Source organism: Lissotriton vulgaris, chromosome 7, assembly GCF_964263255.1.
Source record: "Lissotriton vulgaris chromosome 7, aLisVul1.2, whole genome shotgun sequence".
Lineage (NCBI taxonomy): Eukaryota > Metazoa > Chordata > Amphibia > Caudata > Salamandridae > Lissotriton > Lissotriton vulgaris.
The window spans coordinates 1,569,036,664-1,569,061,097 of NC_141695.1; the positions used below are offsets into that span (position 1 = coordinate 1,569,036,664).

Below are 24,434 nucleotides of genomic sequence, written 5' to 3' on the forward strand. Positions count from 1 at the left end.
TCACTCACGATGTAAACCAATAGGTCCTAGAGTAATAGCAATCTAAAGCTGTTTTACATATGGTAAAAAATATGGGTAGGTTGGGATTTGTTACTGCCTGGCTAGAAGGGCATGCAAATAAGAACAACGTTTTTATTACTGTGTGTGAATTTGTAGAAACTTTAATAAGATCACTGCAGGGCCGAACTGGCCTTTTGTTAAGTCTAAGAATCCAAGAATGGAGGTCGGGGTACGCACTCCTGATTGTGATGATGAAATTTTAACAAAGTAGGTGGTGCCCGTGGGGTAAAACCCTCTGTACTTGGGTAAAGTTTGATGCGTTGATGCACTGATCTGTCAAGAAAAGTGTCTCCCCAGAGCACTCAGTTTCAAAAGCGTTTCAATAAAGTTCAAATAAAGGTGCAATGCGTGTAGATCAGTTTCAAAGTTATTCTTTACTTGTGCATTTTTTTGTGTTTCTTCTCATTATTTACAAGTGTTTTAACTCATTGGCCCAATGCATTTCGGGCGGAGCCCTTCCTCGGGGGCCCTGTACAATCCTGAAACATTGATAACAAGGTACAGTTTCAAAAAACAAATCTTTACACTTTTGTGCATATCATAATATAACAATGTTTAACATGTGTTCACATGCAAGGGGGGCGAAAAATCCGTGTTCAGAATGTTTTATATGCTAATGTTGCTTGTTTAACGATGCTCAGTAATGTTAAATGGAAACGTGCAATAATTAAAAGTGTCTAAAGGGTGACTGTTGTCGTCACAATTTTAAATAAAGTGCTCGTGAAAAACAACTCTGCAAACCTGTTCAGGCGAGTCTAGTAGTCGCGCTGTGATAGGGAAAATATCTGTAAACGAAAGGTAACACTCGTAAAAAAACGGGTCTGCGTGTGACAGCATTATTCTGTGGAATATGCTGGCGTAAAATGAGGCTTACCGAGAAAAATAGTCGCGGAGGTCCGTAGTGGAGTCCGGTGAGAATGTTTGCGTTCCAACTTGTTTCCGCGTTTGATATTTGAACTCGCGTCATGAAGCTTCTTAAATGTAACATCGAAGCTGATAGGATGCGATGTGCGCGCAGTCACAATGAATGTGATTGGTAGACGTGGGGTCACGTGAAAGCGTGGTGTTTACTAGTGCTCGGTATCTCGGGTCATGAAGCTTCTTAAATGTAAAAATAGAAGCTAATAGGATGCGATGTGTGCAGAGTCACAATGAATGTGATAGGTTTAAGAGGGGTCACGTGGAAGCGTAGTGTTTACTGGTGTATCTCGGTAATGGAAAATAACGTGTGGGGAAAAATGATTGTCTGGGAGGAAATGGAAGTTTGAGGTCTGGATAATGGTGTACACTTTAAGATAAATGGTCAAAATGATGAAAATTGCATATTTCAGTAATGGTAAATGAATTGTTCACAACAATAGCAAATTATAGAATATAAATTAAATGCATGTTCTGTCAACTAATATCAGATTGTATAATTACAAATAACAACTAAATTCTAAGCGTTCATTTAGTCCTCTTGGCGCTGTCGATGACAATTTGTTAATCCAGAAAAGTTCCCGTCTTAACAAATGTTGATCATTGTCTCTTCCTGGAAGTAAAGGGACTATTTCTAAAATACAGAATTTCAATTGACTGGGTTTATGTCGATGGTCATTGAAATGTATTGCCACAGTGGATTTGTTGGATTTTAGACGAATGTTACTTCGATGTTCTGTCAACCTGGTTTTTATTTTTCTCGATGTCTTGCCCACGTATGGGAGTCCACATGGACACTTCAACAAATACACAAGGTTGGTGCTATCACATGTGCCGTTGACTCTTAATTTGATTTTGCTTCCACTAGATGGGTGATTAATTTCATTACCTTTAATGATGGAATTGCAATTCCCACAATTGTGGCAGGCCATTGTACCTTTGTATGTTTTTGAAAATTCTGTAGCTTTAGGTTTGAGTAACTCTTTGAGATTTCTGGTTCTCTGGTATGCGAATCTTGGGTTTGAAGAAAAGATTCCTTTAAAGTCCTCCTCCAGGGCCAACAACGGCCAGTGTTTTAGTATGATTTTTTTGATGTAACTCCTGGTGGAATATTTTGAAACGAACACTGATCTTTGTTCCTCCTTTGCAGTGGAGGGTGTCAATAATTGTTGTCTGTTCAAATTTTTTGTTCTTTCCACAGCTTGTTCCAGTATGGTTTCGGGGTATCCCCGGTCTTTGAACTTCTTTATCATGTTGTTTTTTTGTTCTTCATATAGTTGTTGTGAGGAGGCTATGCGTTTCACGCGTAGCAATTGAGAGTGGTCAGTAGTTTGTCTTGGTCTTTGATAATCAGTACAACAAAGAATTTTTTGGACAAAGTAATGGGACATCTATGGGAAATTGTGCCGCCCGGCATACGCCAATATCTTTATGCATCACTTTGAAACAGAGCACATCCTCAATAACCAATCATGGAAAAACAACCTCATACTGTACAAAAGGTACATAGATGACATTTTCTTACTATGGAAAGGATCATCCACTCAACTAACATCAGCAATTCAAGAACTTAACAAAGTCAATGACCGGATTCAGTTTACCTACACTGTCAATGATAAACAACTATCCTTTTTGGATGTACTAATTATCAAAGACCAAGACAAACTACTGACCACAGTATATCAGAAATCCACAGACAAAAATAATTTGCTACACTATCAGAGTTTCCATCAACCTCCACTAAAAAATCATCTCCCTTACTCTTAATTGCTACGCGTGAAACGCATAGCCTCCTCACAACAACTATATGAAGAACAAAAAAACAACATGATAAAGAAGTTCAAAGACCGGGGATACCCCGAAACCATACTGGAACAAGCTGTGGAAAGAACAAAAAATTTGAACAGACAACAATTATTGACACCCTCCACTGCAAAGGAGGAACAAAGATCAGTGTTCGTTTCAAAATATTCCACCAGGAGTTACAACATCAAAAAAATCATACTAAAACACTGGCCGTTGTTGGCCCTGGAGGAGGACTTTAAAGGAATCTTTTCTTCAAACCCAAGATTCGCATACCAGAGAACCAGAAATCTCAAAGAGTTACTCAAACCTAAAGCTACAGAATTTTCAAAAACATACAAAGGTACAATGGCCTGCCACAATTGTGGGAATTGCAATTCCATCATTAAAGGTAATGAAATTAATCACCCATCTAGTGGAAGCAAAATCAAATTAAGAGTCAACGGCACATGTGATAGCACCAACCTTGTGTATTTGTTGAAGTGTCCATGTGGACTCCCATACGTGGGCAAGACATCGAGAAAAATAAAAACCAGGTTGACAGAACATCGAAGTAACATTCGTCTAAAATCCAACAAATCCACTGTGGCAATACATTTCAATGACCATCGACATAACCCCAGTCAATTGAAATTCTGTATTTTAGAAATAGTCCCTTTACTTCCAGGAAGAGACAATGATCAACATTTGTTAAGACGGGAACTTTTCTGGATTAACAAATTGTCATCGACAGCGCCAAGAGGACTAAATGAACGCTTAGAATTTAGTTGTTATTTGTAATTATACAATCTGATATTAGTTGACAGAACATGCATTTAATTTATATTCTATAATTTGCTATTGTTGTGAACAATTCATTTACCATTACTGAAATATGCAATTTTCACCATTTTGACCATTTATCTTAAAGTGTACACCATTATCCAGACCTCAAACTTCCATTTCCTCCCAGACAATCATTTTTCCCCACACGTTATTTTCCATTACAGAGATACACCAGTAAACACTACGCTTCCACGTGACCCCGCTTAAACCTATCACATTCATTGTGACTCTGCACACATCGCATCCTATTAGCTTCTATTTTTACATTTAAGAAGCTTCATGACCCGAGATACCGAGCACTAGTAAACACCACGCTTTCACGTGACCCCACGGCTACCAATCACATTCATTGTGACTGCGCGCACATCGCATCCTATCAGCTTCGATGTTACATTTAAGAAGCTTCATGACGCGAGTTCAAATATCAAACGCGGAAACAAGTTGGAACGCGAACATTCTCACCGGACTCCACTACGGACCTCCGCGACTATTTTTCTCGGTAAGCCTCATTTTACGCCAGCATATTCCACAGAATAATGCTGTCACACGCAGACCCGTTTTTTTACGAGTGTTACCTTTCGTTTACAGATATTTTCCCTATCACAGCGCGACTACTAGACTCGCCTGAACAGGTTTGCAGAGTTGTTTTTCACGAGCACTTTATTTAAAATTGTGATGACAACAGTCACCCTTTAGACACTTTTAATTATTGCACGTTTCCATTTAACATTACTGAGCATCGTTAAACAAGCAACATTAGCATAGAAAACATTCTGAACACGGATTTTTCGCCCCCCTTGCATGTGAACACATGTTAAACATTGTTATATTATGATATGCACAAAAGTGTAAAGATTTGTTTTTTGAAACTGTACCTTGTTATCAATGTTTCAGGATTGTACAGGGCCCCCGAGGAAGGGCTCCGCCCGAAATGCATTGGGCCAATGAGTTAAAACACTTGTAAATAATGAGAAGAAACACAAAAAAATGCACAAGTAAAGAATAACTTTGAAACTGATCTACACGCATTGTACCTTTATTTGAACTTTATTGAAACGCTTTTGAAACTGAGTGCTCTGGGGAGACACTTTTCTTTTGTTAAGTCTGGCATTTCCATAGTGGGCTGGAGCCCATGTAAGCAGGTTGTGAAAGCCCACGGCCACTTCTGGTGTCTCACACACACACACACACACACACACACACACGCGTGCACACGCACTAGCTCCAAGAGAACGAAAGAGAGATGGAGGGAAACCAAGAGGAGAAGAAAGAGGAGAGAAATAACAGAAGACAATGGATGCATGCAAAGAGAGCAATAAGCAGGGAGAGGAAGAGAGCGGGGCTGGTTTGAGCATTTTTGCCAAGGCTGCTCTTGCTTCCCCTGTCCGTCCCAGATCAGTGGTCTCATCCATAGTCCTCATTCGTAGCATTTGATAATCACAGCCCTTATGAGTGGTAGTGAATCGTGAGCTTTTAAACTGGAGTGACATTAATAGCTGCCCAGTGTTCTGGCTAGTTAGTAAAGCAAGAAGAACTCCTGAGTTTCCCCCATTCCTTACACAATACCTCCCTGCGGTGGTTTGGCATATGAAACAACTAGCTTATGGTATGTTTGAGAATGTTAGGACGTCTGAATGGAATGGAAGTCTGAGACTGAATTTTGGGACATTTGAGAAGGGGCTCGGGCTTTTTTAAGGTGGGTGCTTGCTCGCATGTCTTAAATAAGGTAGTTCCGGCCCCACTTTATGCACTTGAATACTTCATGTGGCAACTAAGATAAAAGTCGACGTTCATTGGCCATTGGATGGCCTTATATTTATGTGTATAGAGCAGTGACATGCCTTGACCAGTTTCTCCGTCATCTTCCAAGTTCGGCAGTGCACCCAAAATCTTATTATTCACCACCACCACTTTTTTAAATGCCCCCTCCCCCCTGCAATCCGCTATCACATGCACACAGATCATACCAAGATCCATATCCGGGTTTCTGAAATAACGGATTAGCAATTAGTCTATTGAGTAGTATGTCTCTAAGAATAAACAGTGGATGTCTTGAATCCAGTTCTTAGGATAAGGAGATTCCTTTTTTGATAACTTTATGCCCGGATATTCATCAGCAATCTTGGGGCTTCTGATTGACCCCGAGTAATCATTCAGCATGTTGCATCAGTACAGTTACCTCCCCACACCTTCCTATAAGTGAAGAATTTTGACTGAAATCCCCTTGGACTAGTACCAGAGTTTACTATGGTTCCTGTAAAGAGGACCAGTTCAACATTTCAATGCTAATTCTTGGTCTTGGATGAACTGGTTTTATATCACCAACATATATGAACCTGAATGGCAAAGGGAATTCTAAATCTGCACTCATAGGAATGCTGTAAATCACCAGTGCTGGTATACAATTTGTACCTTATTTACAAAATGAAGCACTGGAAGGCTGCGCCAGGCATACTCAAAGAAAGCTATTTTGCAATGTGTTATTGTCCATAGTGTTCAATTGCATACTGTTGAATGGCAGCCTGATGTGCAAACCAACATTTTAAAATAGTTTTTGGGTACACGTTCAGAAAATGTAACACACATTATAATGCAGTTTGATTATATGCAAATAAATGCAGCAGCCTGAAAGCAACATCAGCAGTTTCAAAATAAAATGTGCACAAAAAATTGCATCTAGAGGAAAAAAAGTTGATAAACCTTTGTGCAACTTTAAAATTGCATTTATCTTCGGCTTCGTTTAGTGAACGTGTTTGATGCCTGTCCAAAACAAAATAATAATAATGGTGAGCCATTGTAAAACCATTATGGAACCTGCCATAATCGGAAAGGCTGTTATCAGAGTTGCGACATAATAAGAATGTTGCCACAATTTAGCCCCTCACTCCATGGCACCTAAAGGGACAAGTGGATATTTTAATTCATCCAGTGCCTTGGACAAGTAGATATTTTATAAAATTCCACCCCTGTGCCCAATACATAAATGATAAAAGACTGTTAGTTACAGTATGAGCTAATAACCCATGACTTCCTGGGACTCCTGAAAAAGTTCCCACGCAAGGGTTTGGCGTGCTAGGCATGCGCTATACAAACATTAAGTTGCCTAACAACTTTGCACAAAATATATTGCCTTAACAATTTGAACTAAGAGTCCCACATTCGCACTTTATTGATGAAGTTTTCGTCTGACTCCATTTACAAACAGATTCATTATTTCACAGGTGCTGTCCTTACCTATGTTTTGGGGGCGGATTCATCTGTAATGTAGAACTCAAACGTTTGCGACATACTAATACTTTATGGATGTCGATAAAGACTTTCTTAAACAGATAACACCTAAATGCATGGAACTATCTCAGACTTTCATAGGCCGTTTGGCCGGTTTCACTAAAGTATCCAACACAGTGAATTAAGCTATAGTACAACTTACATGCACAAACATCCGGTGCAACCAATGTCTTGCTGTTGATTGACGTTACTATCAATTTGAAAAGCTGACTCTGTGTATTTTATTTCAACGTGCATAGTTGGTACTGCGTTAACATCAAGCTATCATGTTGGATGTGTGGTTGGTCTTTCCAGAACCCATGTTTTGCTAAACTTCAACTTTTCTTACATTGAATTAATGAAACATGTATTCAGTTTCCAACAACATTGCTTGGGTAGTCACTTGGAGGAGTGCCATGCGATTGATGCTTTGTTACCCAGGGAACGGCCATCTAAGTCAACATTATCTTGTATCTTCTTAGTTGAGGGCGATTTGAAACCTATAGTTGTTCAACCAACCTTTTGGAAGCATCAAGCAAGTATTTGGTGAATACTGACCGTATCTGCTAGAGCCCGAAAGATTAGTTGCATTAAGTGCTTACCTGACTTACACGTGCATACGTTACTTTGTGATAATTGAGCCAGTTTAAGACTTAGGAATTATATTTAATCTTCGTTTAAGATCATTGTTTGGCGAGATGGTACGCACGATGTTAATTTTATACATTAGGCTTAAGGAGCAGAGATTAAGACCGCTTGATTGCCCATTAGCTGCTTTACTGCACCGGTGCCGCACACTTGTTCACAGTAAGAGTTTCTGGAGAGGGATATAAAAATAAAGCTGATTTATTTTAGAACCAGTTCGTGAGAGGATAACCTATATGATGTTTAATGTCTGCGAGAGGAAAATTTATTGCAGCCAAATTGTGAATTCAGTGTGTGTTTGTGTGTAGTTTGCAAGTCCAGTATTACGTAATTTTAAATCCATCTTCGGCCATTAACATAAAATCAGCATAGGATATATCACTGTTATCTCAAGGCTATTTTTGATATCCTTTTAGCCCAGATATTCTACACAGGATTGAGATTTTCAATTGTTCATTTACAAAAGGCTTAAAAAACACTTCTGCATTATGTTGCCATGGTTTTAGCCACTGATCTGAGCAAGCAAATTGCAGCTGCGTGTAAAACCAGTCCTCATCTCGCTATTTCAACTTGTATATAATCACATGGGTCATAACCATTTGCATAAAAGTTCTAATGGGATTTATGCTTTATGCTCCCTTTTATTGAACATTGTATTTTGCGGTTTCATTTATGCTCCCTTTATTTTGTATTTAACAGTTTTTTAATCCAGCACCATGCAGTTTATTCAAAGAACAGATTCAGCACATTCAGAGTAAATATCCCATAAGGCCAAAGGGTTCACCATGTTATTTCAACAAGTATTCACAACAACACTGCACCTGATCTGTTCAGGCTTAATTGCAAAATAAGCTTAGTCTCAATCCTCCACCCGTATGTTCTTTTATGGCACTAATGCGACAAAGTAAGCATTATGTACTTTCGTTCCAAGAGATAATATTGCTAGTAATCTAATCAAGGATGCTAGAGGTGTACAACTTCATGAACCTCTGCTAATATGCAATGGGTGAAGAGCTGCACAAAAACGAAATGCTTTTAGAGTACTTGAGCTAACGAATATTGACTGGGAAGAAGCGCAGGAGGTGAGAAGTTACGGCAACGGCTTGTCCACAGCTTACCTAATTGATTTGTATTTTATGTTTTAGGATTAAATCGATGTATTTCATTTCAACACATACTCTCCATCATCAAGTGGCTGACAATGTCCAAAACAGCCTGTGTCAACTATTTCTGCCCCAGTTTTACCCTTGCTTGCCAGCTCTTTCATCTCCTGCCATCATGCAGGCTTGTATTATGTCCCTGGGTGCACTGCAATGGCCGCAGGATATCTAATGTATTCTATTCAACTTTCTATAAGTTGTGTGAGGCGGGTATGAGTATATTTAGGCTCCTCTGGTGGCTTGGACATGTGATGTCCCTAAACTCTGATGCAAGATATGCCAAAAACCGAGCCCACACCACATCAAAGTATTACTTTCTCATATCTAAAGCCATGGAAGTCTTCTCTTTTCCCAATTTTTTCCAGAGTCTGTTTTACCATTTCCTTTTCCCCAGAGAGTTGTGATCGCCAATCTGGCTGCACATAGTCAGTGCCACCACTTCTTTACGTCTCTTGAAAAGTATGTGAACGGTCTATTTAGTACACAAAAACTCCCTTAGGCGGGCAGCCCATCTAGTAGTTACATAACTTTAGTGTTTGCCAAAGAAAATCAGTTAGTGTTCCCTTGTTACCACACCCATGCCTGCAGGTATCTTCTCTTCGCAAATTAAAGGCTTGTAGCTTTGCAGGAGTGTAGTACTAGAGCATCACCATCTTCACCATTTTCTCTCATATCATTGTGCATCTCGACATGAAGTGTGCTCGGTGAATATATCCTCCCGCTTCCTGTCTTCGGTTTCTTCCTAGTTCCAACACCCATCTCTAATGCCCTGAGGTTTTCCCCTCACCTGTCATTTAGATGAGGTGGTTATGTGTCAGAAACAAGCTTTTATTGACCATCCTCAAGAGGAGCATTTTTTCTATAGGGGTTGGTGTGCAGCTAACTAAGAGCTTGACATCCTATCCTTCCTACTAAACAACTAAGTGCCTAAAATCAGTCTGCGAGAATCTACTTGCCCTCAGCCGACTAAATGCAAACAATATAGTCACTCATACCTTTTTAATATTAGGACCCTAACTCTAGAAGTCCCCCTACACCCTTCATCAAAGACTTAAAGAGGACTTTCAAATGCTTTCAAGGGAGAAGAAAACCTCCTGAGCCACCTCACCGTACCACATTACAGGACCAAAGTGAGATTGTGCCTTCGCCTCACAACATTAAACTCAAGACTGGAGATTTATCCCAGTCTTTAGTTGAAGGACATATGCTTCAAAAGGGAGATGACAGAGCACCTCTATCTTCTCTCTGAACAGGACAGAGGGCCTTATTTTTAGGTTGAGCCTAGCGGCAGTGCGCCGGCAGTGTGCATGCACTGCTAGACAGCTGTAGTAGAGTATGGGAGAGAAGCCGCGCCCACTCTCCTTCCATATTTTTCATTGGCTTGTGTCATTGTCTTTCATAAATGCTGCCTTCGGATTCGCTAATAGGCTTGTTAGTCCCTCCTTTGTACAGCCTTGTCTTCATTTGCACCCTCCCATGGCCACTGGCCCTTTTACTTCAGTTGGTACGAGGGACCTGTTATTTAGTCTGTAAGCACTATTTACTTTGAGTTTCTCTTACTGCAGGCCGGACATGCTTTGCTTCAGCTAAAAAAGCTTCAAGGCCGCCCCCGTAACATAAGTGCCTGCTTTCAATAACTTTAACCCGGCATCATCTTGTGTCTGTTTCAACCCCCCCAAGTAAAGTGGATTTAGAAATGATTAGCTAATTAAGTCATATGAATTCGAGGTAGCACCTAGTCCTGTGCTAATGGGCTGAAGCTGACAATAGGGCATCTTTGTTACATGCCATCTGTACTAAGGCCACCTGACTGGTTGTTTTCAAAATCCTGCTTTATTAACAACACCACCATCAATACTACACTACCGCCGGAGCTGCAGCCGAGCCCATCCCTCTCTTCCTGCCTGCCATAAAGCACAGCCCGCTGTGCACTAGGAGGTGAAGCTAGGGTCCTACTACTGATGGAGTGTTTTTTTATTAGGCCAAAAATAGCAATTATGATACACAATGCCAACTGCACACTCAAATCAAGGAGAGGGCAGGAAATGGCCCCCCCACCCCCGCTCCTCCTCCTGAGCCGCAACCGTGTAATCAGAGAGCAAAAGGTGTTGGAGCTCTTTGTTCGTTTTTATAGCTCGGATCATATGTAACTCTCACTTCACACTTTGTGTCTGTGTAATTTACAACACTTACACATCACTACCTTCATGAAGTCGCAGGACGGTCTCTTCCTCTGATATTTACAAGCTAACAAGCGGTCAAGAGGGCCCTTTATTTCAACGCACTAGGTCTCGCATTTGCGAGAGTTTAAAGTATTAGTATTGTAAATGACCGTGCCTTTTAATAATGTTTTAAAACCGAAAACATAAATTAAAGGCATTGTCATTTACAATGCCAAAAGCTCAAACTCGAGTGAATGCGAGACCTATTGCATTGCAAATGCTTGTTTTTATGGTGAGTGCGGAGTCAGAATGTTATGTAATGATCTTAAGGATTCACAATAGACTTTGTAATGATGTAGTCCGCAAGGCTTCTAGTTTCCTTGATCTTCGGAATGCTCCTTGTATACATTTGTAACGCTTGAGCTGCAGAACAAAAACACTGCATCTCAACAATCACAGATGCAAACAACATCGCACACACCCAACATAAGGACATCCTACACACGTTCATGGAATTCTACCAAGAGCTCTACAAAAGAGACAACACTCTTGACCAGGTAGGCTGCAGAGCCTACCTAGACAGACTTAACCTGCCCAAAATAACAAAAGAGGAAGCCAGGGAACTAGGTCAAGACATAAAAGCTAATAAGATTACTATTGCTATCAGGTCCCTGAAGGACAACAAAGCCCCAGGACCAGATAGATACACAGCCCCTTTCTATAAAATCTTCCAAAATCAGCTCCTCCCGGTCATGAAAAAAGTCTTCAACCACTGCGAAAGGGAGGGGAGGTAACACAATCTATGTCACAAGCTAATAATTGTCATACCCAAGGAAGGCAAAGACACACAGTGGCCCAAAAACTACCCCCCCCCCCCCATTTCACTTATCAACATAGACTGCATGATATATGCCAAAATCCTAGCCACAAGATTAAACAACGTGCTCCCACAGTTGATTGGAAACACACAGGTAGGCTATTTGAAAACACGCATGTCTCATGACAACAAAAGACTCCTTTGCCAGGTCATAGAGAACTCCTCCAAATCGGCGGTAGCAATCACGCTAGACGCAGAAAAGGCCTTTGACAGAGTGTCCTGGCAATTCCTAGAACAGAGCATGCAAGCGTACAACCTGGGAGAAAGCTTCATGAGGAAATTAATGGCACTTTACAAAAGACCCAAGGCACAGATAGCTATTAACGGGTCAACATCAAACCAATTCAACCTCCAGCGGGGGCCGAGGCAAGGCTGCGGCCTATCCCCGGCGCTGTTCCTACTAGCACTCGAACCCCTGATTAAAGACATCCTAGCAAACAGAAATATGGTGGGAGTAACCATCAACAAGATTACAGCCAAACTTGCTGCCTACGCAAACGACATACTCATAATAACAGAGGATCCAGATCATTCTATACTAGCACTCATGGACACCATAGAGATATACGCTAGCCACTCCTCCCCTGCTGCTGCTGCTGAGGTATCGTTTCTGCAGCGCTTAAGCCCTGACCTGGTCTGCATTTACAATTACTGCCTGCTGTGTGCCCTCATTACGCTGCTTGCTGGAACTGCCGCTTTGGCATTTTAATTATTGTATTTACCGATTTGCCGATTCTAAGTGCGTTTGTGCTAGCGTGACTCTGTTGCTCATTGTGTGTTCACCTCGCCGCTTTATCTCTTCAGCATTCGTTTGCCCCCTAGCGCTCCTGCCGCCCTGACCCCCCCACCTCCATTTTGTTGTTGTTGTCGTCGTCCTTTGCCCGCCCCGCCTCCCAGCTGAAGCGCCCTCCCACAGACAACAAACAGCGCGCCCACACCAGGAAGCGCCGTGACTCACTCTCTGCTTCCAAGCTGAGTGGTCGCTCCCCTGCTGCTGCTGCTGAGGTATCGTTTCTGCAGCGCTTAAGCCCTGACCTGGTCTGCATTTACAATTACTGCCTGCTGTGTGCCCTCATTACGCTGCTTGCTGGAACTGCCGCTTTGGCATTTTAATTATTGTATTTACCGATTTGCCGATTCTAAGTGCGTTTGTGCTAGCGTGACTCTGTTGCTCATTGTGTGTTCACCTCGCCGCTTTATCTCTTCAGCATTCGTTTGCCCCCTAGCGCTCCTGCCACCCTGACCCCCCCACCTCCATTTTGTTGTTGTTGTCGTCGTCCTTTGCCCGCCCCGCCTCCCAGCTGAAGCGCCCTCGCCCCTCCCCCCCACCTTCCATTTATGGCCAATGCCCCCACGCGCTACGTACACGCCGAAGGTGCGCCAAAGGTAAGCCCGTCTACGCCCGTCCGCGCCTGGACCGCGCCCAGCGCCATACCCCCTGCCCCTCGCGCTCCCCAGCCCCCCCGCGCTACCTACGATGCCGCCACCCTTCTAGCCCTTAACCCCGGTCGCGCTCCCAACTGCGTCCAAGCCGCTCCTGGACGCACCCATGGACCGTTCTCCTGCTACTCCTGCAAATTTAGCGGCACTGACAACATCTCCGCTCCGACCGCACCACAGATCCCCGACCGCAACCACCTACAATGCATCCTTCTCAACACCCGCTCGGTCCACAGGCACGCCATTGACCTTTGGAACCTACTAGACACCATCTCGCCTGACGTCGCCTTCCTAACGGAAACATGGATGAACGCTTCCTCCGCCCCTGACATCGCCATCGCTATCCCTGAGGACTATAAGATCACACGCAAGGATCGCACCGACCATACAGGAGGTGGAATCGCTATCGTCCATAAGAAAACAATCCGCATTTCAACCAGCTCTGATGCCAACCTCGCCAACTCTGAACACCTTCACTTCCAGATCCACATCGACCCCAAGACCACACTCAGAGGCACCCTCCTCTACAGACCACCAGGACCCCGCGCAAAATTCAGTGAAGACATCACGGACTTCATCACCCCACACGCGCTCCCCTCCAAAGACTACATCCTTCTGGGAGACCTCAACTTCCACCTTGAAAAGAGCAACGACCGCAACACCGCCACCCTCCTAGACAACCTCGCCAACCTCGGACTTAAACAACTGGTCACTTCCCCCACCCACATCGCAGGTCACACTCTCGACCCCATCTTCACCTCCAGCAACCATGTCTCCTTCAGCCACACTACAGATCTCCTCTGGACTGACCACAGCTGCGTTCACTTCACATACAACAAGCCGAAACCCATCATCCACCTCCAACCAACTCTACAAAGAAACTGGAACAAAATCACCATCGACCAGATCTCCTCATCGCTCCTTCTAAACCCCCCAGCCCTCTCTTCTAATGCCAACGAAGCCGCCTCCAACCTCACCCTTTGGCTATCCAACACCGCCGACACCTTAGCACCACTGAAAAAACGCCATCACAAACTTGGCAACAAGAAGGCCTCATGGTTCAACGATGACCTCAAGAAATCCAAGAAACTGTGCCGCTCCCTTGAAAAGACCTGGAAGAAAGACCCATCCACCAGCAACAAGGATGCCTGCAAAAGCGCCATTCGTACTCACCACCAACTGATCCGAAAAGCCAAGAAAACATCATTCAAGGATCGACTTGACGACAACGCCCACAACAGCAAGGAACTATTCAACATCGTCAAGGAATTTTCCAACCCCTCGGCCAACTCCAACGACATCACCCCCTCTCAAACCCTCTGCGACTCCCTAGCCTCTTTTTTCCACAACAAGATTGCTGACATCCACAACAGCTTTGACAACCAACCCGGAAGCCAACCCACCCTACCATCAGCTGACCATCTTCCCCCCGTTAACACCCTCAACGCCTGGAACCCAATCTCCACTGAGGACACCATCCGCCTGATGAATTCCATCCACTCTGGATCCCCCACAGACCCATGCCCCCACCACATCTTCAACAAAGCAGACTCCGTCATAGCTCCGCACCTCCGAGACGTCATCAACTGCTCCTTCAACTCCGCTACCTTCCCAGAAGATTGGAAACACGCTGAACTCACCGCCCTTCTGAAAAAACCAACAGCAGACCCCACCGAACTCAAAAACTACCGCCCCATCTCGCTTCTCCCATTCCCGGCCAAAGTCATCGAGAAAGCTGTCAACAACCAGCTCGCCGCCTTCCTCGAAGCCAACAAATCCCTCGACTCCTCACAGTCCGGCTTCCGAGCCAAACACAGCACTGAGACCGCCCTCATCGCAGCAACAGACGACATTCGAACTCTACTGGACAATGGAGACACAGTCGCCCTCATCCTCCTCGACCTCTCCGCAGCCTTCGACACAGTCTGCCACAGCACCCTTTTACAACGCCTCAGAAACATCGGAATCCAAGGAAAAGCACTGGAATGGATAACCTCGTTCCTCACCGGAAGAACCCAGAGAGTCCGCCTCCCACCATTCAAGTCCGAGGCCTCTGAAATCATCTGCGGCGTACCACAAGGATCCTCACTCAGCCCCACCCTCTTCAACGTATACATGAGCCCCCTCGCGGCCATCGCCCGCCAACACAACCTCAACATCATCTCCTACGCGGATGACACTCAACTGATCCTATCTCTCACCAAGGACCCCAGCACCGCTAAAACTAACCTACACGAAGGAATGAAAGAAGTCGCCGAATGGATGAAACAAAGCCGTCTGAAACTGAACTCAGATAAAACAGAAGTCCTCATCTTAGGTAAATCCCCCTCTGCATGGGACGACTCCTGGTGGCCGGAAGCCCTCGGAAATGCACCCATCCCGACAGACCACGCACGGAACCTTGGCGTCATCCTGGATTCTTCACTCTCAATGAACAGACAAGTCAGCGCCGTATCCTCTTCCTGCTTTAACATTCTTCGCATGCTCAGAAAAACATTTCGCTGGATCCCCTCCGAAACAAGGAAAACAGTCACCCACGCTCTAGTCACGAGCCGACTGGACTACGGAAACACCCTCTACGCAGGTACCACCGCTAAACTCCAGAAGAAACTACAACGAATCCAAAACGCCTCAGCCAGGCTCATATTAGACATCCCACGCAACGAACACATCTCTGGTCACCTTAAAGACCTCCACTGGCTACCCGTCAATAAGAGGATCACTTTCCGACTGCTTACCCACGCACACAAATCACTCTACGACATCGGACCCGATTGCCTCAACTCTCGACTTTCCTTCTACTCCCCCTCCCGCCAACTTCGCTCTTCCAGCCAAGCCTTCGCCACTGTACCTCGCATCAACAAGACCACCATGGGAGGCAGATCCTTCTCATACCTGGCTGCCAAAACATGGAACTCACTCCCCGCTTACCTTCGCCTCACCCAGAATCACCTTGCGTTCAGAAAGCAGCTTAAAACGTGGATATTTGACAAATAATCCACCTCCCCTTCCTAAGCGCCTTGAAACCCTCTGGGTATGTAGTGCGCTATATAAATGGTATGACTTGACTTGACTTGACTAGAGATCAATCGGAATATATGTCACTTAACATACACCCAACCAATGAGGTAATAGGCGACTCAGGGTTAGCCAGGCAACCATGGTTTGTTAAATACCTAGGAATTCAATTTGGGAAAAACCTGAAGATCACCCTTGAGCAGAATGAGAAAGTAACCCTAGAAAAGATCAAAGGGCTCCTGGAAACCTGGTCACCCAAGTTCATCACCTGGTGGGGAAGAATAGACACCGTAATGATGATCACTCCAGTAGTAAACTACCTAGCAGGAATGCTTCCCCCTCACTCTCATAGACAAATTCCACAGAAAGATTGACCAAATCATAAACAAATTCATATGGCGAGACAAAACTCAGAAGCAGCCTCCCAAACCTAGAGAAGGAGCTAGGAGGACTAAATGTGGCGGACCTCAAGACATTCCAGACGGTCTTCATAGCTAGACCAGGAATGTACTGGATATTACCGAACCAGAAATACACCCCAACCTGGCTCTCTATCGAGAAGGCCATTCTAAATAACACCGACCCTTTGGCTCTCCTTACCGCCAACAAGCAGTCACAAAAGAATAACCCAATATTTAAAACCACTAGATACGCACTTCTCAAGGTAGACCAGAAACTCGAACAAAGCATCAAAAACTCGCACTGGGAAACCCTCTGGGCAAACCTCAAGATTAAATACAGAGGGGAACCCCTGGACATAGTCATGGAAAAGGCTAGCACTCTTTTACCCGGCAAAGCTGGAGGACACCTTCAACAGCCTAAAAACACGACATAACCTCCCAGACATAGAACTATACAACTTCCTCGCAATTAAAACAGCCCTAACAAAATCAAAAATAACCAAGCATAAACCTTCGATCTTTCAGTATGTGGAGAACATAAACCAAGTGGGACACCAGGTGTCGCACTTATACAAGCTTCTCCGCCCTGACTCCTCCAAACTTAATGCTAAAAATACCAGTTATTGGGAAATGCAGCTAGGTTCCACACTTACCGAGCAAGTGATACACACCCTTTGGGCAGCCTCATCAAAAAATATAATCTCCCTGGTGCTAGCACAGACAAAATTCTGGTTATTACACCAAGCATACGGGACACTAGCGTGCTTAGCGGCGATCGCACTGCTGTTGGAACTGCGGCTCGGAAATGTGAGACCTAGCGCACCTCCTCTTCCAATGCAGTAAGGTCAGAAATTTCTGGGGAAAAGTGTTCAAATTCATTAACAAGGCCTTAGGCTGTACTCTAAAAGAAGAATTTACCACAATCACCACAGCACACATTACGACGGACATAGCCACACAACAAGACAGAAACCTCCTGGACTTCCTCCTAACAACATCCGTCAAAACAGTGCTAGCCAAATGGAAGGACACCACCAAAGCCACATTCAAGGGGTGGCTGAACTGGGTGACATATCTTAGGGGGGCCTACATCACAGCACTAAGTACCCCAACAGAGGCATGTGGTCAACACATGACAAATTCCTAGACCCATACGAACCACCATGAACAACGTAAAATATGATACACCAGCAAAAACGTACTCCCACTAGGGATCAGCTGAGGGGTGTGGTGGCAGGACGGGGTGAAGAGGTAGTAATGGTTTCAAACTCTTTCGCGAGACCGATGGTCAGCCACAAAATAACCGCCAAAGACGTATATGTTTTATGTTATCCTTTATGTACCTGTTAGATACATGATCAACCGCAAATACCTACATGTTCCATGTTATATGTGTACAAGTCATAAGGGCAGATAAGCGCAGACCGATGGGCCCAATCGGCTACCCCACAAATACATGCAGCCAATATTGTAAGTAGAGTGCCCCAATAGGACCAGCCGCGAAATGTGTTATTTGTTGTGTGATGTTATGTCATGTCATATATTGTATTTGAAAATACCAATAAAAATATATTTTTTTTAAAGGAAAATGCAGGGTAGTCCCTCTCTTGCTGCTTGAAGCCAACCAAGCCTCTGGCGCTGCGTCAGAATTCCGGCTCTGCCAATCTTTTGCCGGCAGCAGAATTTCAGAACTCTTCTAGTTCGCATTGCTATTTCTGTCTTTCAAAACCAAAAACATACATGTTTAGAGAGGGGGGCTTTTAATCAGTGGGTTTAATCCTTTGGCATGTTTTACATACTATGTATGCCCACTTGGTTTATCATAGTGATTGAATAGTGTTTAAAGTCCTTTAATGTCATCTAATTGGTTTCGATTAACAAGAACTGTTGACTCCAGCATGCCTGTACATTGAGTATCGTGTCTATGCAGTTTAGACCAGTGAACAGTTGCCACAACAGGCTTCACTTTATTTTCCATTTAAGTGCCTGTGCAAACAATACACAGGAAGCAGATCAAGCAAAATTGTGAATGAATGCATAGGATTCCACGATTATTAAACATTTAGTTAGTAGAAGACGTGATAAATATAAAGTGATTTACACTCAAGAGAACCGCTAAGAAAAATGCTACACTAAAGCCAGACTTAAACAGTGCGGCTCGGCCGATAACAGCTCCGTTTCTAACCCAGTGTTACATTTGGGGGGGGCCCTACAAATTCAGCTACCTCGAAGATATCACACTCAGGAGTGGAAACTATTTTGCAGGCGATTGCAGCTCATAGGGAAGAGGCAGTTCAGGACAGTAAGAGATCCCGGGCTGCACTTCGTAAAATGCAAGGAGTTGTCAGGAAACTCTCCAAGTCTTGCAACCTGATAGGGTAAAGAGTCACAGAGATGGAAGCCAGGGTTATGACGAACGAGAAAGAGGCCACTCTGAACTCTGAGCGAATTAAACTTCAGGAAGCCGAACTCATAGACATTAAATGGAAGCTGGAGGAGTTTGAAAATCGACAGCGTCGCAATAATTTGCGTATTCTGGGAATCCCGGAGAAAATGGAGGGGGCGGATACTCAAGCTTTTGTAGTAAAACTATTCAGAGTGTCTATGCCTGATCTTAAAAACTGGAACTGGGACGCCGAAATCCAACGAGCCCACCGGATGCCTTTTAACTTGCCATCTAAACCCGGGGTCTATTCCCGAGACATTTTAGTATATTTCGGACATTTCTTGTTAAAGCAGACGGTGGCCGACAAAGCGAGACCAGACCATAAGGTGGTATACAATGAGCTCTCTTATTTCACAAGACCAGACTTTTGCCACGTAACTGTGGAGAGACGGTGTGGGCTCCACTCTGATTAAACCGTTCCAAGATAAAGGTGCCCAAGCATACTTGAACAACCCTGCGAAGCTTTAAGTTTTATTTGGTGGCCTCACAAAATTGTTTCATTCCGAAATCTAAGCAAAAGCATACCTTGATGAATTGTCTTAGAAATGACATATTATTGACGCTTGTTTACCTAGGTTTTTTTTATTTTTTATAATGATCTTCGGTTTGATTATTTGGCTTGGATTGTTTCAACCTTTGATAAATGCACACATTAAATCAGGGTATGATTTTGATATGGTTGAGAAGGGAGGTATTGAAACAATTTAAGGTTGTCATTTAGCACTTAATTGTATACTGTTAGTATAGGTGGTATTTCGGGTCTCCTTTTTTTCCCCTTTTCTGGGTATTCATTTATTATTTCGGTATTTTAAATGGAGGTAGCTTAGATGTTGTGCTGTAACTGCATCACCCAGACGCTGGTTGAGTCTGTTTGCTTACTTTTGGGGGGTAGGGGGGGGGGAGTTTCAAGGGGGTGTGTGAGGGTAGGGTGGGGAGGGAGGCAGGGAAGGGGGAGTGAGGGTGGGTAGGGGGGGTGAACATACTAAAAAAAGAACCAGTTTTGTCAGCAAGAGGCTTAAGTAAGGGGAAGTTAAATGGAATAGAAATGGAGCTGGAGCAACGTCTCAAAACAAATTTGTATTTGCTTAAAGTGATCTTACTACCTTTTCCTATAAGCAATGGGTAGATTAAGTGTTCAAACTTGGAATTTGGAGGGCTCTTATCTGAGGATAAACTAAGACGTCTGGCTGAGTTAATGAAACTAAGTCCTGTTGCTATACTTTGTCTTCCAGAAATTCCTGTTCCAGGGGTTAAGAAATCATGGCTGAACTTGAAGGGGTATAACTTATTGATAGCCTCTACACAATCTTCGAACATAAGGGGTGTTGCCGTTTTAGCAAAAACAAGCCTTGGGTTAGGACTAAGTCACCTTTCAGATCCCCAGGGTAGATGGGCTATTGTTAAACTTGCTTGTGGAATTACTATTTGCACCATATATGGGTCAAACCACGACGATCCAACTATCTTTGAGGTACTTGAAGCTGAACTGGCCACCTGGCAGGGCCCACTAGTTTTGTGTGGTGATTTCAACATCTCACTTATACCGTTGTTGTCCAATACTCCCCCAGGATATACTTATTTTTCACATCCTCACCAAAAACAATTTCGGATTGATTACATATTTGTCTCCGGAGACTTAGCACCACAAGCGACAATTAATAAACCCCCAAGAATAATTTCCGATCTTAATGCACTCATACTTGGGATCACAGCCAATTCACAATACACTCCACGGCGGTCCTGGTTGTTCGATAGGAAACTCTGGTCTAATCACGAGTTCATTACTCATATTAAAAACTGGACAGAAGAGTTCTTTAACATAAATCGGTTTAGCGCTTCCAGAAATACAGTGTGGGACTCCTACAAATCCGCTTTAAGGGGGGAGATTACTAGTTTTCAGTACTTCGCCAGAACCAAATCAAGAGTAGAACATGAGTCAAAGGTGTCAGCACTGGCTAAAGCTGAGCAAGACCACACTTCCTTAATCGCACAGGGTAGAGATGCTAGTTGCCAGATGCTCCAGGTAGCGGTCATAAAAGCTACACTTAACACTAATCTTAGCCAGAAAGCTGCCCAAACCTATAGAGCTCATAGGAGGAAGGTTTATGAAAGCGGTGAAAAGGTGGGCAAGCAGCTTGCACTTCGAACCCGTCAAAAAAACGTAACAAATAACATTTCTACAATTGTAGACGGTGGGCAGACCTTTTCACAAGCAGCTGATATCATCCTTCAATTCCAAAAATACTATCAAAGGTTGTATTCAGAAGAAGCTGTTACCACCGAAAAAGATATCGATTACTTTCTGGCGAACTTCCTCAATAACTCGGAGGCTGTTAGCCTATTAGACAATATATCCAGGCAAGAGTTAGAAGGTGAGACCACGTTGGCTGAGGTAGAGTCTGCATTATCGCTTTTAACATCTGGCAAAGCAGCGGGCCCGGATAGATTGCCGATCGATATTTATAAAATTCTTGGTCAACAATTATGTCCCCTTCTATATGATTTATTTCTGGGTACAATGGTGTTCCTCCACACTCCTGGGATTAGGCCAGCATTATTGAATTCCCAAAGAAGGGAAAACCACCCGAGCAATTAACATCCTTTCGCCCAATATCTTTGATTAATTCGGACTCCAAATTATGTGCAAAGGTGATGGCTGTTAGACTCAGTGGGGTCATTGGGCATCTGGTCTCTCCGCGGCAACATGGCTTAGTCCCGGGCAAGGAGACTACAGTCCATACCCGTATTGCCCTATTTGATGCCATGTCTATCACGGGGGGCCAGATGTCAATGATCCTACTTGACGCTGAGAAAGCCTTTGATCGTGTTTCATGGAACTTTTTGTGGGTAGCCATGGCACGCACTAATTTCGGCCCTAAATTTTTGAAATCTATTAAATCAATGCATTTACGTCCCAAAGCAAAACTTCTAATGTTAGGTTCAGAATCTGGTTATATTAATATTGCAAGAGGCACAAGGCAGGGGTGTCCCTGTTCGCCCCTGCTTTTCGCTCTCTATAATAACCCCCTAATTCTTAAATTTTTGGAAAGCAATGTTATTAAACCATCACTCTGTAATCAATTTGAAACAAAAGTGTTAGCTTATGCCGATAACATCGTGATTTTAACTCCTGACCCGATCGAGGCGATCCATGAAATTGAGCGAGTGGCCTTAGAATATGGTAATTGCTCGGGGTATTCTCTTAATAGAGGAAAGACTGTTATCTTATGTACTGATAAAACTGTATGCCCAGATCAAAGAAGAGCCAAGACAGCTATTTATCTTGGAGTAGTCATCTGCTCTAATACTAAGCTTGTAGTGAAACTTAACTTTGATCCGCTCCTGGAAAAGATAAAGACTGACTTGGATAGGGTAAATGGTCTCTACCTCTCCATTATAGGTAGGGTCAATTATTTGAAAATGAATGTACTGCCTAAATGCCTATATTTATTTCGAGCTATTCCTTTATCTGTTGAACCTAAAATTCTCACATTGATCAACGCCCTCATGTCTAAATTTGTTTAGCAGCATGGAAAGATTAGGCGATCACACTCTTTTCTGTCTCTTCCACTGGATAGGGGTGGGCTTACTCTACCTAATATAACTTTCTACCACTTGGCAGCTTTTCTTAAACAGCTAACTCCTATGGTGTTAGATTCGATCGAAGAAAATTGGACTGATACAGCGTTAATTCCCTTAATTTATGAGCTCGTACTCAGCCAAGATGCTAAAGGTTTATTACTAAGAAGGACCGAGGCAAGTTATTACAAGAAGAACAAAGGAGAAATCCTAAATAGCGCCTGGAAAATTTGGGATAAAGTAGCAAAACATATGAACATTGGGAAAATCAATCGCTATACACCTCGGTGACATTCTACTATTACACTTGGTCTTGATTTTGAATCTACTGCAATGAAATGGGAAAGGCTGGGTATAAAACTGTTAAGCGTTTTTTTTCCTAAAAGGATCAGATACTGTTTTTATGGATTTAAAATCGAAATATGGTCTTTGTATTGGGGACTTTCTTAAGTTTGCACAGTTATTCGCTAAGCTAAGAGCTAAAGGGTCTTTACTGTGTCTTTCAAAAATTTATATAATTCAGGCAATTGTTAGACCAAATACTAGGATAGGAACGTGTTATGACACCCTTCTGACTGAAACACAGGATGATATGGAACAGACGGAAACTAAATGGGCGGCAAAACTTAATAATCCAGATATTGATATAGACAGAGTCCTGGAGTTGAGCCATAAATTATTTATGGCTAGTAACCTAAAAGCTTAACTGTTCAAAACAGTATTCGATCTCTATTTTACCCCGGCCAAACTTTTTGCGTGGGGCAAAAGAGAGAGTAATTTGTGCCCGCAATGTTTACAAGGACCCGCTACTCTAATCCATATGTTTAGCAACTGTTCCGAACTTACTGTTATAAAAAGTATGATTGCTTCCTTTTGGGAGAAATGATTTTGTCATAAACTCCCCGAGTCTGATACCCTATTTGTCTTAGGTTATGACAACTCTTCAAAACTTTCAAAAAATGAACAAAGATTGTTATTCATTGGTACAGCGGTATTGAGATTAATTCTGTCCGCCCGTTGGAAAGAAGCTTCCCCACCTAGCTTTCAGATGTGGCTAGCCCGCTTTTTAGCGGTTTACAGCTACGAATCGGCTACATTTGCCACTAGAGGCTTTAAAACAAGGCTTCGAGGTGAGGCGATTTGGCGGGCTGTTTCAAATTGGAAAGCCGGGTTAATTCCAAGTGGAATTGGTTGAGGTTTACAAGACTCTATTTGATTGTATCTATGCCACTTAGTAGCTCTTACTCTTTGCATTCAGCTCCACAGTTCTTAAATGTTCTTAAATGTATGTATATTGTACCCATTCTTGAAGTTTTATGTTCTGTTTTGTTTTTCTCTATTACCTGTATTTTTTTTCCATGTATATACTGTTTAAAATTATCTCCGATTGTCTTATGCTGCTACTGGTTCTTTAATAAAATAAAATAAAAAAGGAAGCAGATTGAGCAAAATTGTGAGTGAATGCATAGGATTCCACGGTTATTAAACATTTAGTTCGTAGAAGGCGTGATAAATATAAAAAAGTGATTAACACTCAAGAGAACCGCTAAGAAAAATGCTACATGTTAGACCTGACATCATTGGCTTGAGTCTCTCCTCCATTTTTTCTGTTTGCCTCTACTGTGTTACGATGTTTTGCTGGTATATGCTTTGGGCGCCGTGTCACTGCTGATCAGTGCCATAGCGCAAGTGCTCCCTCTGTTAAAATGATGTATCTATTGTATCCATGTTTGGCTTATTTGGTTTACTGTCAGTCCCTAGTCTAGTGCACCAGGAGTGCCAGGGCTTGTAAATACAAATGCCGCTCGTGGGCTTGCAGCACGTGTTGTGCCA

The 24,434-nt window shown here is 43.2% G+C and overlaps 1 protein-coding gene across 1 annotated transcript in view; it reads left to right on the forward strand.

Annotated features, from left to right (window-relative positions):
* PEDS1 (plasmanylethanolamine desaturase 1) overlaps nt 1-24,434 on the forward strand; it is a 246,016-nt gene that overhangs the window by 164,443 nt on the left and 57,139 nt on the right. The window lies entirely within an intron of this gene.